Genomic DNA, 15,246 nt, shown 5'->3' on the forward strand with positions numbered 1-15,246 from the left:
CAGGAGAGTGACACATGTAGACCAATACAATGACTTTCTGAATAGAGAGCAACTAACGTAGTGAAATAAATGGGAACCTTATTATCCAAAGAAGGGTTGAAGAAACCAGATGTTCAGCCTAGAGAAGAAAAAAGAAATACAGAAACTATGGTAACTGTTTTCCAGTATCTCGGGGGAACACACGCCTTCTAAACTTTCAATTATAAATTTATTTTGACAATCAGAAAGGCTATTATATAAGATTGGAAGAACATTTCATTTGTTAGTAAAAATGAAGCTCTCTGTAACTTTATCAAAGCTTTATCTGACGTATGCATGATTCTGAAATTCTAGGCAATGGGGCTTGTACTCAAAGACATGAGGATAATTAACACTTAAATTATAGTCTGTTCAGTTTACCACTGGGGGAGTTCTCATTTTGATTATAGAGTGGCTTTCATCCAGGGAATGTAAAGTTCTTTACACACATAGCCTCATCCCGTCCTGTAGCCTGATGCTTTGTTAGTCCTGTTTTTTCACATTTGGTTGAAGATCTTGCTACCCAGGGTATGTTCTGTGGACCAGTGACATTGGCATCACCTGGGAGCTCACAGAGAAATGCAAACTCTCAGACTCCACCTCAGACCTTCTGTGTTTTCAACAAGATCCCCGATGATTCAAGTGCATATTAAAGTTTAAAAAGCACCAAGTTAGGACACCCAAGGTAACTGTGTTTCGGAGTCCCATGGCAAGCAGATTTCCTGCCTGGTCTGGATTTCGCAGTTCGTGTTGCTGATGTGGGAGAGATGCCCACGCCTTTCTTTCCTGCAATTCTGCAGTGCCCTCTCTGCCACCGGGGGACTCTGCACCCCGTCTTTCTCTCCTTAGGCTTTTTATTCCCCCGTATGCTTTTGTCCTTTAAGATTTTGTCCCTTTGATTTCTTCTTAAGTGCTCTTGAACTTAAGCTTTCTATTTTCTTAATTTTAACATGGTATTTCAGTCGGTGACAGTTTTATAGTCAAAACCTGATGGTACCTATTTGATAATGTTTTATAAAGCACTACTTGTTACGAAAAAAAGTGGATCTTCCTGAGATGAGGCTGTATGTAAAATATGGATGGAATTTATGCAGTCACTTGGGAACTGATGGAGAAGTATATTTTGGTCTGCTATAAAAGTTCCTTCCTCTGACTGCTTCCATACAACTAAGCAGGGAAAGCACAGAGAATTCTCAATTTGCTTCACTACTGAAAAGTAAAGGGGAAATTTATGGGGTAATAGTGACATTGAGAAGAAGGAGTTCTTTAAGAGAACTGCATTTTTCGTAGGTAACTGGAAACATTTCCAGCTTTTAAAACGAACAGATGTCTTTTTTTGTCATGATTAGTAAGGTTTTGGAAATGAGTAGGATCAACTTGCAATATATGTTCTTGACATATTTTTCAAAACATTTTGGATCTACTTGTTAAATATGATGTTTTAAAAGCTGTTGGCGCTTGTATTTTTGCTACTTATAAGCCTACATTCAGCATTTCTGTACCTTGCAACAGTTCTGTAGAAGTGAGTGGGCTCTGAAATTAGTGTTCCTGAATGTGCTTTACCTACATGTGTATTGTTCGCTTACGTAATTTTCCTCCTTGAGGTTACATCTCTCTCTCTTTTTGGTTGTAACTGGATTTACTGGAGATAAGAATCAACACTGTCATTTTTCCCCCCAGGAATGATAAATGTAATTGCAGTAATAAGAAATCCTTTCCAGCTGAAGGAACAAACCACGAAGACTGTGGTTTAGGTCTTTGTAAATGTATTTTTTTCCCCTTTTAAATCTAAACCAAACATCCAGATTTGGTGGTGCTTCGCCGGTGTCCATTTTCAGTGTTTCCTTGACTTTGTGGTCTCCCGGTTCTCGGGCATAAATCAGTCCAGTCCTGGGGGGTGGGGTGGGGTGGGGACTGCACTTTCTAATTTATTTTTACTTTTCATTTTGAGTTTTTAAACCTTGAAAGCATCATTCAGTCTTCTCACCAGGAGAATGTGTTCATTTCCAGTTTAGCATTTAGAAGTAGCTTGACTTAGACGAGATACAGAGTCAATGATCGTAAAAACAGAGGGGAAGAAAGAATACCAGACAGAGAGAAAGATCAGGGGGTGTGACCACGAAGATGGCACAGTTTGCTAAACTCAACATTGTCAATTGTTACCCAGGACGGCCTTTGGAAGGGCCACACATGGGGTCAAAGGCAGCCTGTCACGTGTGGCTGACAGCCAAGAACAGTTCCACCAGAAGCTGAGGAGAACTTTGTTCATTTGTTTTTTCATCTTGGCCAACTTTGACTGAACTCCTCCCTGGGCTAAGGAATTATATTCCAGATGTAACAGTAAGTGTCAGGGGTCTGGGTAGGGTCTTGTCATATTTTGTTATCATGAGCAGCTTCTCCTAATGTTGGATCTCCCCAAGCAGAAAGGACTGTTGGACACTTTGTGTAGATGTGGTTTGTCTCAGCGTTAGCAGGGGGCCTGTGACTCTCACTGGGTCTTGATTTATCAGGAAAACGAGTTGGCCATTAAACAATCTCAGTAGTGGTTTCTAGCTCAGACCCTTGAGATGTTGTGTGGTTTGCTGGGGCTCAAGATACTGGAAGAGGCTCATGATTATAAGCCTAGACCTTTCTTTACTAACCCAAGTTGCTTGAGTTGTAAATGTTCTAACGACAGCATCCTAAGAATGCTGCTTGCTGAAAGTGAATCTTTGTTAACTCCATCAGCCCTGATTCTAGAGAAGAGTGAAGGGATGGCCGTTGGCGCCATCTTTGTCCTTGACTCTGTTTAGTTGACGGAATGGCGGTTTTTTGAGAGGAAACACAATCCTCAAACACACCCAGTGCCTTCACAGAGGCCCGAAAGGTTGCACTGCCTGTAGAATGTGCAGATTGTAATGCTGATTGAGTGAAAACATATTGAGGTTTGACAAGTGATTTTTGGCATTGATGAATTAAGGCAGATAAGACAGCCTTTCAGGACACTTCTGATAACATTCCGTATGTACAAGACATTTTAGAAGAAGGATGGGAAGAAAATAAGGGTGTTGGAACATATTGTGGGTGTCTGAGAGGAAGTATTTGACTCAAGCTAAATGTTAGGTCGTCCCTGATTTATGAATGGGTCTCTTAGTAAGTGCTTTCTGTGACGGTTCTGATAAGTTAGGAATTAGAGACAAATTTTAGAGGAGCACGTTGTTATTGTTGTTGTTTGATAGCGGACTTCTGGACATGAATTTCTTAAATGCCACTGGTTTTGTGGGTGGAAAGTTGAAACAAATCTGCCTTATCACTAACATCTGTGATAATGTGGACTTGAATTATAATCTTAGCGTTAAGTGAGAGAGCTGTGAGAAACAGTAAAAATACATGTCACTTACGTTATTTTGCATAGTATATGAAATTAATAATTTCTCTTCTTCCCCTTCTCAACTGCTGAAATTAATCTTAGCATTTCCATTTCATTTTTAGTAACACAGATTAGTTAAGGAATGGTGGGGCTATGATTACTAGCACTATGGGGATATTTAAATATAATTTAATATCAGGAAATTAAAGGAATGTGCAAGCTTGAGGTTGTATTTCTCCCTTATGGGTAAGTCCAGTCATATATCTCTGCTAGAATTGTAAGTGCTGAGTTATTTGATCATTCCTGGCTGACTTATCTTGGAGTAATTTACATTTACAACATGCTGTGCACAAAAGCGTGAAAACCAGAACCATACAGTTTTGCTACCATCTGAAGTCATAAAATGTTTTTTATTTACATAGTAAATCTGGGAGAGATTATAGTAGACAACTTCTACAAATCCAAGATACTGAAAGTGGTAGCAAGTTTCAGAGATAAATAAGTTACCTATTAGTCTGATTAAATGTCTCTGCCAGTTACATGATAAATAATGCATACTTTCCTTGTTTGTTCTTTTAAGTTCCCTTAGAGATATATTTACTTCCTTTTCACATAGTTAAGGTCTTAGCAGCATTTCTCCCACCCCTTGCAGCTTTTTATTATAAAAAATTTCAAGCATAGAGAAATCGAAAGGATAGTACATTAAGCATCCATGTGTGTATCTACTGCCTCGATTCCTTAATTGTTAACATTGTGTGTCTGTGTGTCTGTGTGTGTAAGGATATGTACCTATATGTATATTTTTTGCTGAACAATTTAAGGTAAATTGGGGTAAGCCAACATCACGACACCCCCTACTTTCTCGAACATCTATTTCCTAAAAATAAGCACATTCTCCTATGTAACCACAGTAGCATTTCAAAATATGAAAATTAACAGTAATTTTCTCATGAAACCTGATAGCCAGTCTGTATTCACATCTCCTCAATTATCTCCAAAATGTCCTCTATGCTTGTTTATTTTTCCCTGAGTTAAGATCTAGTCGGTGTTCACACACTGCAATGGTAAGACCCTAATGGCTCGACCCTAATGGCTCTTTTATTTTAGGGTCTAGAACAGCTAGCTTCCTTACATTTTTTTTTTTTTTTTTTTTGCTTTGACATTGATTTTTTAAAGAGACCAGGCTGCTTGCCTTGGAGAATGTTCCACACTTAGGATGTGTCCGATGCTTGTTTCCCTTGGGGCCATTCAGTTTTCTCTCGCCCCTGTATTTCTTATAAACTGAAAGTTAGCAAAAAGTTAGAGATTATTATTTCTTTGACTCTTTCTCAGGGGTGGGAGAGGCGATTAAGAAAAAAATGAACATTTTCTTTTCAGAGCAAGTTTCCTAAAACCCAGGCCTCTGTGATATTGAGTAACATGGAGAAGAACAATGACTTTATTGGAAGGTAAGCTTCTGATTAGGGTCTCTTCCTTATTTCAAAAGACCTGAAGGACCAGTGCCTCTCCCGTCCCTTTGGCTTTCCATGGCACCGTGAGTGTGTCACGCGCAGAGTCCTGTCCCACGATGTGCGCCTGTCCTCTTCTTTCTGACTTGCCCATCAACCCGTGAGACCTGACAGCAGGGATGGTGTGGCTTTTTCTGGAATTTCTTGAAGCCCAACACATTCAAGGTCCAACAGGCTAATTTATTTCCATTTAAAACCTTCTTCCTAAATTGGATTGAAAAGGAGTTTTCTGGATCCCAGATTTCATGGTCTCTGCATGGTCGGTGGATGTTTTCTCAGATGCTGGATGGACTCACCCTCTTGCTTGTCCTTAGTTTAGTTACCTTCAGTCACCTCTAGGCTTCAGGTACTCCCAAGTGAACTGAGAAGCTAGGTGTGTCTTTCAGTGGACACACTGGAGTTTTCAGGAGTTGATGTATGTCTTCTCTGAACTTAATTTCCCATTGCGTGTGGTTGGACCCGTGCAATCATGTGGACTCTCTTTCGCTTTCCCAGGTTAGACCAAGTTCCTTCCTGCCCCGCCATTCTGATTGGCTCTGTGGCCTTAAAATGTCCAGTAAGTCTACTTCTCTTTGTGTGCCCTGCAACTTAGCCTCAACTTTGCTATAAATGGCAAAGTCACTGAACTGCTGTGGCTCCCTGCCAAATGCTGGAAATAATTTTAGGATCTAAAAACACAGCTTTCATATGAAAATATTTATTTTACGGGCCGTTGATAAGCACGTATGTGTGTTATTCATTTTCATAATGAATTAGTTCCTTTTTCTGCAGTTGTAAGAATAAACTTTCATTATTATCTAATTTGTTGGACTGGAAATGATTCCAGTAGGATTATTATGACTTCGTTGTGACTCCCTTCTGGAAAGGCATAAGGCATAATGAAATGGATACTTTAATCAAATCCGAAGTAAGAGAGATATTATTCTGAATGTGCACTTGATAAATAGGAAGGGACAGCTTTCATTCACGTTTAAATATCATTTTCTCAGCTGGAGCTCCAGGCCAGCCACCAGGTTCCTGGAGCCAATTAGGAAGAGAGTCAGGGTTTCAGGGAGCTCTCGGTCTAGCAAACCTAATTAAATTCGAGTTCTTAGACCTGGAAGGGGTCGGAGAAAGCCAACAGGTCAAGACCCTCGCCTGTAGGCAAGTTATATATTACTTGCCTTCCCAGGTGAGAATTTGAAAGCCATAATGGTGCTTTGAAAAAGTGAAGGAACACAAGAGACTGGAGCCTGAGTTGTCTTCTTTTATTTCAGTTTCCCTTCCCTAATAATTGTTTTATTTTCCATTCAATTGGCATTAGGTGAATATCAAGGAAAATAATATTTATAATTTGAGAAAAGCTAAGAGTTCAGTCATCTGTACACAGCTTACATCTTTGCTGTGGAGTTTCTTCATTGAGCTTTGGAATGGAACTGAGTGAAAAGCGTCCCTTGGTTGTCAAGGCTTCCCTAGTGTCACATGGTATTCAAATAAAAACTAGAATCTTGTTCTAAAACCATCAGAATAGGCAAAATTCCCACCCAGCAGCACTGTCTGCGGCTCAGTCATTATTTTGAACGTAGCAGTGCACTGCTGAGGCCCCCCGAAATCTTTCTGCTGGTGTGCCCAGCTGGGTAGGTTTTTAAAGTGTACCATTTCATCGAGGCTTCACATTGATAGAGAATGATGGTCTCCTGACTTTGGATTGCTAGTTTTTGTTAAAAACAGGAGTACTTCTGTTTCAGAGTGAGCCACGGCTTAGAGGCAGTGGGTTTTGGGAGGCTGCATCCCCAGTTAACCACTTACGGCCCCTGAAACTGTGACCGTGTCCCAGTGATAAATGGCACTGTGTCATTCCATCCTTTTTAGCTTCTGGACTTGCCTCTTCCAGTTCAGAATAGGTAGGGCAAGAGAGGGAAGAAGTAACATTCAGGACTTGGTCTGTACCTTACAAGGTGCTGTGTCCTTCATACAGATACGAGGGTTCCCTGTGACAGTCATACAGGACTTTGGAGTTACAGTGATCAGGATAATTTTTTGAATCCTCGATGTCTCAGTTTCTCATCTATAAAATGAGATTAAATTGCTAGGGTATGTTACAGAATAACAAATGACTTTTAAATCTCCCTGGAGAAGTAAAGACCCTTTGATTGAAAGTCACCATCATGCTCTCTTCTTGGGGTACAGAATGGTTAGGGCCATAGGACTGGTATCTGCTGCCCTGGGAGATTGGTGGAGGGGGAGACGGCTTCCAGCTGAGCTTTAAAGTGGAATTCAATATTCAGAGTTTCTCAGGTTGACTAAATTAGTCCATATGACTTCATAAGTGCCTGCTTCATTAGCTTTGATGAATAATACAGTCACCAAATCATGTGGCTGCCAGTTATGAAAAAGACACTCATCCCTACTTTCAGGTTGGTGCCTTCTAGAAGTGAAACGTATCTTGGTCTGAAACATGAAGACGACAATCAGATCAAATAACAAGAGTGCAATTTAGGGAAACCTGATTGCCTATAGTTATGTGGCTGTCCCCTCGACCTCTATAAAGAAAGTCTCAAACAGATTCTGTCTGAGTTCCAGTCACACTGTTTCAGTATTATTGCATTAAGTTCCTTTGACTTTTCAGACTCTGGGTTTTCTCCCTAACTTACTCTGTATTTACAGTCTTTATTTAATTTCTATTGTAGGATATAGGCAGTGGTGAGAGCCAGTGCCATGTGGGTTGGTAAAAGAATTTACCAGAGATGAAAAGAGAGCAGAAAAGGAGTTTATTAAGTTATGCTGCCACAGACACCAGCGGGTCACACGGGCGGGAGGTGCCTGTGTGAGCACTGAGGGCTGGTTGCTGGGGTCTTTTATAAAGTAGGCTCACAGGTGCCTGATTGGCTTGTGTGCACGTCTCTGGTTGCCTGTAGGTGAGGTAAGAGGTTTAGGGTCTGTGAAGGGTGGTGGGGTTTATGACTCTGATAAGGTGGGCTGAAACCAGCCAGCCTGAGCTATTGTGAGATTAGGCATTGCCTGGGGCAAACACGCCCAGTAAAGAATGTGCTTTCTGTTGAGGGATCACAGGCAGACATCTGAGAGCCCAGGAATGGGGGTCGTTGGACTTTGAAGGACGTCAGTTGGCCCCCCAATTGCCATCTTCATGATAGTCATTTTTTGGTTTGCTTTTCCTGCTAGTTCACTGTAGGTTTCATTTTATACCCTGCCTGGCCCTTCCTAGGTTCTCTCATGGCCCCCTGGCTCCACGAGAACCATAGTCCCTGAAGGCAGACGGGGTTGAGTGTAACTGTGGGTTCCACGTTTTCTTTCTCTGGGGAGCCAAGAGGATGATGGTGTCTGGTGCCAGCTGTTGGGAGAAGCCATAGCTTTCCCGATTTTGCTGCCCATAAAACTGCCCTAACCGTGTAATATGCTCACTTCCTCACAGCTCACGGGACAGTCCTGCCATGCATCGCCACTGCATTCTGGATTCTGTTCCAGGCTGTGTCCACATCGCACTCTCAGAATGGGTTGGAAGCAGCCCTGGTCCGCTTTCAGATTCACGTCAGCATTTTCACACAGGCTGCGTGATGGATATAAACTAACCTTTGTTGCTCTCTGAGGTTTATTACTGACATCTGTTCTGCCTGAACATCTCCAGCTGGAGCTGGAGCCACATCTGCACTTTAAACTTCCCACCTACCTTTTTGTTCTAAATGTAATTTTAGATTTCGTTTGTTTTTAATGGTGAACTCAGAAGAGAAAGATGGGTTCCAGTTATGACTCAGGGTGAGTTCCTGTGTCATAATTCCACATTTCTGTAATGTTTGCACCTGACAGGAATTGACTCAAGGAAGCAAAAAGAACAGGAAAGGCCCGAGGCACATGCGGGTTGGCCCAGATGCAGAATTTTGCGGGCAACTGGCAAAATCGGCCATGTGAAATCTAAAGCATGGCCCAACTGTTTTTCTTTGAATATTTTATGTAGGAAAGGGGGATGTTAAGGGTGGGAAAGTGATTAAGAATGGGAAACATTTCTTTAAACCTGGTAAATCATAACTTTAATTAATGCTCGAAAACTTTTTTAGTTGTGATGTCAGAAAGGCTTTAAGCAACTTCATAAAAGGCTATAAAAACTAACATAACTCCTCCAAGGTGTTTGTCAAATTGTTGAGTGTTAGAAACATGATGTCAGGTTCTTCTAGGCTTGTGTATGAGACTGCATCTTCTCCTGACCAATGATTTATCAAATTCCACAGGAACAGAATAAAGGTGAATTTTATTTGGAAAAAAAAAATCTTTTAAAAAAAAAACCAGTTTTTTTTTTAAATAACCAGTTTTGAGACTTTTAAAAAGCAGAAGTTTTAGAGAGCAGTGCTTCCTGTTTTAGTCTATGGCTGTAAAAAAGGCAGAGCTGAGAACTGAATGGTTGTGATGGGGGAGGGAGCCAAGACACAATCAAAGGTTTCCTTCCCGAAGTACATCTTGAGTGCTTATGGCTCTCGTTCCAGGAGAGTGTTGGGCTGGTGAATTTTGAACTTTCCCTGCAGCTCTGAAGGAATAATTGTGATCCAAATGAACTCCCAGGGCACCCGGTACCTGTCCTATGCCCTTAAACACTTTCTGCCTCGAAAGGGCAGCATGATTTGGTGCAACCTGATATAGTGATGATTTATCAGAGTCTTTACTTCTCCAGAGAAATTAAAAAAAAAAAACCATGTTATTTTGTGAGGATTCTGTAGTAGTTGTATTATGTTTGTCGTATGTTTCCATTTTTGTGTTGGCCACTTGGTGTAGCCATGAATAGTAATAGAAAAAATTGGGCATCTTTTAATCTTGACTTTTATCTTAAGCATATGTATGGAAATGAAATACTCTGAGGAACAGAGATATCTTTGTTAGAGTGTGAAAGAATGCCAGCGAATTCTAACTTGAAGTTACATTCAGATGAGACTTTAAAGGCATGAATAGACAAAGGGAATGATTTTGAGGAAGTGCCTTCTGGAGGTGGTGGGAAATCCCGCCGTGGGTAGACAGGCGGCTGGTGATTGGATCAGAGTCCCTCAGATGTTGTGGTGGTAGATGCTGGTGGTCAGACGGCTGGGTCCGTAGTGATTGGCGCTTTGCCCAGAGTTTAGCTGGCTGAATTTGGGGGAGCACTGAGGAGCATTTCCATTGCCTCCAGCAGACAATCTCTTATGCACAGCATATGCAGCTCAGAACACTTGAATTTTCAAATGGCTTTTCAAAGGGTCCCCACTAATAGGCTGAATAGAGTTTATTACTATGAGCTTGAGTCTAGGAAAGTTCCCAGGTTGCCTAATACAGTTGACCCTCATTATTTGAGGATTTTGTATTTGCGAATTCTCCTACTTGCTGAGATTTACTTGTAGCTCCCAAATCTGTCCTCGTGGTGCTTTTGTGCTCATTTGCAGACGTGTAGATTGGCAAATAATTTGAGATGCTGGAGGCAACGCTCTGCCTTCTTGTATCAGCTCACATCCTCTAAACCAGCATCCTTATTGCAGCTGTGCCACACTTTTTGCATTTCTGTGCTTTCCATTGGTGATTTCACTGTTTAAAATGCCCCCAAGTGTGGTGTTGAAGTGCTGTCTGTGTTTCTAAGTGCAATGAAGGCTGTGATGTGCCTTTGAAAGAAAATACATGTGTTAGGCAGGCTTTGCTCAGGCATGAGTTACAGTGTTGTTGGCCATGAGTACAATGTTAAGGAATCAACATCATATATCAAATAAGGTATTTTAAAACAGAAACACACATAAAACAAGATCCATTGACTAAAATGTGACCAGAGGTATTCAGGGAACGTAACCCTGTTATTTCCTTCAATACCAAAGGTTCAGGATTTGCTAATTCAGTGTTCGAGGTGACTTTCTAGAACAGAACTTACCACACGTAACAAGGAAGATCAACTTTATGTAGGCTCTCCTTTCTTTCCACCCTGCCTGTTTCCTCCAAAATCTGTACAAGCATAGGTGGATCATAAACTGTATGACCTCACCAGCAGTCCCCAAAGTTCTGGAAACTTCTGGGAGGTTCCTGATATCATTTAATAGTTAATCTATTATTACAGGTGTGGATATATGTTGCTGAGCTGGTCCAGAACCACAGATATGGTAAAATGACAATGGAATATAAACCTCACAGTCTTTGAGGCAGTTTCAGAGTAAGTCAGTGTATAGTACAGTTTCCTCCCTAGGTTCCAGAAATACCGCTATTTCTTTAAGTGTAAAAGGACCTCTTTTGAGCATCTCTGGGGTGGTTTCCTTTGGCCCTCTTGCAGCCGGGTTGCCCCAGTTCAGTGTACAATCAGAATAAAAATAGGCAACACAGGAACTTGCCTGTCTGGGGGAAAGAGATGGTTGCAGATTTTTAGACGCTTCTGCATATGAATAGATGATATGCTACAGGCTCCAAAAAAAAAAGAAAGTCCAATTTCAGGATGAAATTTAAATTAAAAAAAAAGTCCAGTTTCAGAAAATTCAAGGGAAAAAGTTGTCTGCCTTTTTAGACTCCCTGTAACTTTTTCTTTTGGAGTTTCACACCCTAGCCCTACCCCTGAAAGAAAGAAAAGAAAAAAAAAAAAAAAAAAAAAGACACAAAACAGCCCTGTTCTCAGTTTTGAGGAAATGGTTTTGTGAGGCTATTTGGTTAGACAGTGAATTAAAGATTCAGAACTTCCTGGATGGGCTTTTTGGATGGGAAATATGTGTGGCTGCAAAGCCTGGGGCTCAGCTGTGTCCAGAACCGCAGGTTACACTGCGGTGCATAAAACCCCAGAGCTAAACACTGTGTGTCTGTGTGTATAAATATATGAACATTTAACTGTGGTAAAATACATATAAAATTTACCATTTTAACCATTTTAAGTATATAATTCAGTAGCACTTTGTTGTGCAACCAATCTCCAGAACTCTTTTCATCTTGCAAAACTGAACCCTCTACCCAATAAATACTGACTCTCCATTCTCCCCAACCCTCAGACTGCAGAAATCACCACCTACTTTCTACCTCTGTGAATCTGACTACTCTAGAATATACCTCACATATGTGGAATCCTGCAGTATTTGTCCTTTTGTGGCTGGCTTACTTCCCTTAGCACGATGTCATCAGGGTTCATCCAAGTTGTAGCGTGTGTCAGAATTTCCTTCCTTTTTAAGACTGAATTTTATCCCCTTAGCTATGTACACTACATTTTGTTTATCCATTCATCTGTTGATGGACACTTGAGTTGCTTCTACCTTTCGGCTGTTGTGAATAATCCTGCTGTGAATATGGGTGCACAGATACCTGCTTGAGTCCCTGCTTTCAATTCTTTGGGTATATACCTTGACGGAGAACTGCTGGATCATATAATAATTCTGTTTTTAACTTTTTGTGGAACTACCACACTGTTTTCCATAATGGCTGCGCTGTTTCACATTTCTCCCAGTAGTGCACGAGATTTCCAGTTTCTCCATCTCCTTGTCAAACTTGTTGCTTTCTGATTTATTTAGTTAGTTATTTAGCTAGTAGTCATTACTAATGGGTGTGGTTTTGATTTGCATTTCCTTAATAATTAGAGATTAATTAGTGATATGGAATATCTTTTCATGGGTTTGTCCACTTGTGTATCTTCTTTGGAGAAACATCTAAGTTCTTTGCCGTTTTTAATCGGGTGGTTTGTTGTTTATGTGGTTGAGTTGTAGTTTTCTTTGATCTATTCTGGATACTAACCCCGTATCTGATATATGATTTTTAAATATCTTCTCCCATCCCTTCGGTTGCCCTTTCATTCTGTTGACAGTATCCTTTGATGTACCAAAGTTTTTCGTTTTGATGAAGTACAGTTATCTATTTTTTCGTTTGTTTCCTATGCTTTAGGTGCCACATTCAAGAAACTATTACCAAATCCAATGTCATGAAGATTCTCCACTCCCCACCTCCCCATGTAGGTTAAAAAGAAACTTATTAGAACCAGTTTACCTTACATCACCTTAGGACTGTGGCTGATGCATAGGAGACGCTCAGTTCATTTTTGTTGAACAAATGAATCAGTGACCATGAAGTCAGTTAATCTGTTATTTGCCACAGATACATATCATATCGAGATTGGAAAAGATTTAGGGTGAATTTTTGTTACCTCTTAGCTATTCCAAAATCACAGAAATATTTGCTTTAAATCTTCAAAGGTAAACATTTAGTAGATTTAAAAGAGAACTTGAGTAAATGTTACCCAATGTGAAATGTATTTGTTATGTTAAATGTGTTAGTAACAGTAAATGTTAAACGTGTTAATCCTTTACAAGATAATGATCCCATTCTGTTTCCCCACAGGACGCCATTGGCCATGTGACATTTATCCCTGTGGTGTCCCCTTGGCCATCTTCATGCTTTTCACTATGCATTGTCCACTTGGCCAGGCTTTTAAACGTAGAAACAAACATTTTTATTCTAGTGATGTCTTTCTTTATGGTTTGGGAATGTGGCTTCCTGTCTTTCAAAACTTGAAGTGATTTTTTTTTTTTTTTTTTTTTTTGGTGTGTGCCTTCTAAACACCTGCGTCTGAGGTCTTCCAGGTGTTTTGCAGTGGTTTTCTCAGATAATTGGATTCCATCAGGCCAAGAATAACAGAGGTGAGGGTCAAGACTGTGAGCTGTGTGGTCAGCCCTTCCAAGGAAGTATTTATTTTTATTCACTTTTGTTTGCCTTTCCTTGGATCCCTTTTGCTGCTGTTACCCAGAATTGAGTTTTCCACTGAGCAGATGACAGCGTTTTCCAAGCTTTTAAAGTCATTTTACATCCTGACCAGTTTCACACGCAACTGTAGCTAAAGTATTTGTTGCAGAGTGTGCAGTTCTTTCTAAGGACATGTGTTTCCATTTTCTTTACATAACACGCCAGTCGCTGCATTGATTTGTTTTGTTGCCCAGTTGGACAGATAGTCTGGTGGACTGGTTGGTTGTGTTCTACAGCTGCAGCCAGCCTTTCTGCATGTGACTGATCTCCTGTTGCCATGGGACTCTGTCAGCCCGTGAGAGCAGTTTGATTGTGGAAGTCCTGCCAGCTCAGGCTGTACATTCAGTTTTACCTGTGCAGGAGCTGCTCTGAGGGAGGTGGGACCCTCCGAGCAGACCGTACGTTCCATCAAAACAGCTTTAGACTTGGGAATGGGAGCAGTGTTCACAAAGGAAGCCTCTGCAGGAAGGAAGTCACACGTCAGCTCACTCTGGCCCTCAAAAGCATGGTTCATGCCCCGTCTGAATAGCACGCCATCACTTAAGATCACTTTCGATCCCTCACCTCATGGGTGCTTTGAGCAGAGGGGCTGTGCCTGGCTTGTCTTTCTAATGTCAAGATGCCTTGTGTGCAGAATGTGCATCAGCCTCAGGTCTGGTAGAGTCTCCTCATTCTCCATCTTCTTTTCTCCAGTGCTTCTTCCTCCCTGCAGAAAACAATTATATACAGCAAGGGACAGTGTGGAAGGACCTGGGGGTGGCTTGCTTGGGAGATAGAGACTGCTTATGTGCGAAAGCTTGTGTTTGAGGCAAATTGGGGGAAAAGACTCTTTAAGGAAAAGTAAGATGATACAAATTTTTAAATGCCTTAGTGAAAGAGGAGAATGATTAGTAATTATCTCACTGATCATAGGTAAATAAATGGAGGCTTTCAGAAGGTTAAATGACTTGTCCCCTAAAGTTAATTTATGTCCTCTTGCAGTCTGAATTTTCTTATGCAGTCCTTTTAAATCCACACGGGGCTTGCTCTCTATGAAGTATCATAAAACCCTAAATGAATTAAATCTCAGGTTAATAAGGTTAATTGGATTTCCATAACAACATACAAGTGGCCCGCTCCCCAGTACCTGTCAAGCTCAACTCTTGAGTTTGTCTTCATCCTGTGGAGATCCAGTAGGACCAGCATGCTTTTGTGTGTGGAGCGTGGAGTGGCAGGTCTCCTAGAAGGTCACCAGTGCCTAGGACGTTAGGCTTGCATCATGGTGTCAGCACGGCCCCTAACTCTTGAAATCCAACTACTAGTCCGAGTTTTCATCTACTTTCTTTTTTACTGGGAGGAAAGAGTCGGTTTGATAAACCTGAGAATTAATAGCTGGTGTGTTGTAGTTGAGTTTGTAGGCTGGATGTTTTGTGTCTACTGATTTGCACCACTGTGTAAATTAGAGATTGTGGGTCCAGCTCTCGTTTAATGGTGATGGCCCTGGATGTGGATTTGAAAGCCCAGAATTTGTTTCTGTTCTAGCTATGTAGCCTGGAGGAAGTCACTTAACCTCTCCACACCTTAGAAGTGTCAGGAAGATGAACTGTGACTATGTTCAGCAGACCCTGAGGAATTTTGGGGTCAGATTGAACAGAGCCCAGATTTTGGATCTGGGAAGTCTTTGGAGATGAT

General features: G+C 41.1%; 1 protein-coding gene across 3 annotated transcripts in view; it reads left to right on the forward strand.

Moving 5' to 3' along the window:
- LRCH1 (leucine rich repeats and calponin homology domain containing 1) overlaps positions 1-15,246 on the forward strand; it is a 169,822-nt gene that overhangs the window by 27,945 nt on the left and 126,631 nt on the right. The window lies entirely within an intron of this gene.

The sequence above is a fragment of the Camelus ferus genome, chromosome 14, assembly GCF_009834535.1.
Source record: "Camelus ferus isolate YT-003-E chromosome 14, BCGSAC_Cfer_1.0, whole genome shotgun sequence".
Lineage (NCBI taxonomy): Eukaryota > Metazoa > Chordata > Mammalia > Artiodactyla > Camelidae > Camelus > Camelus ferus.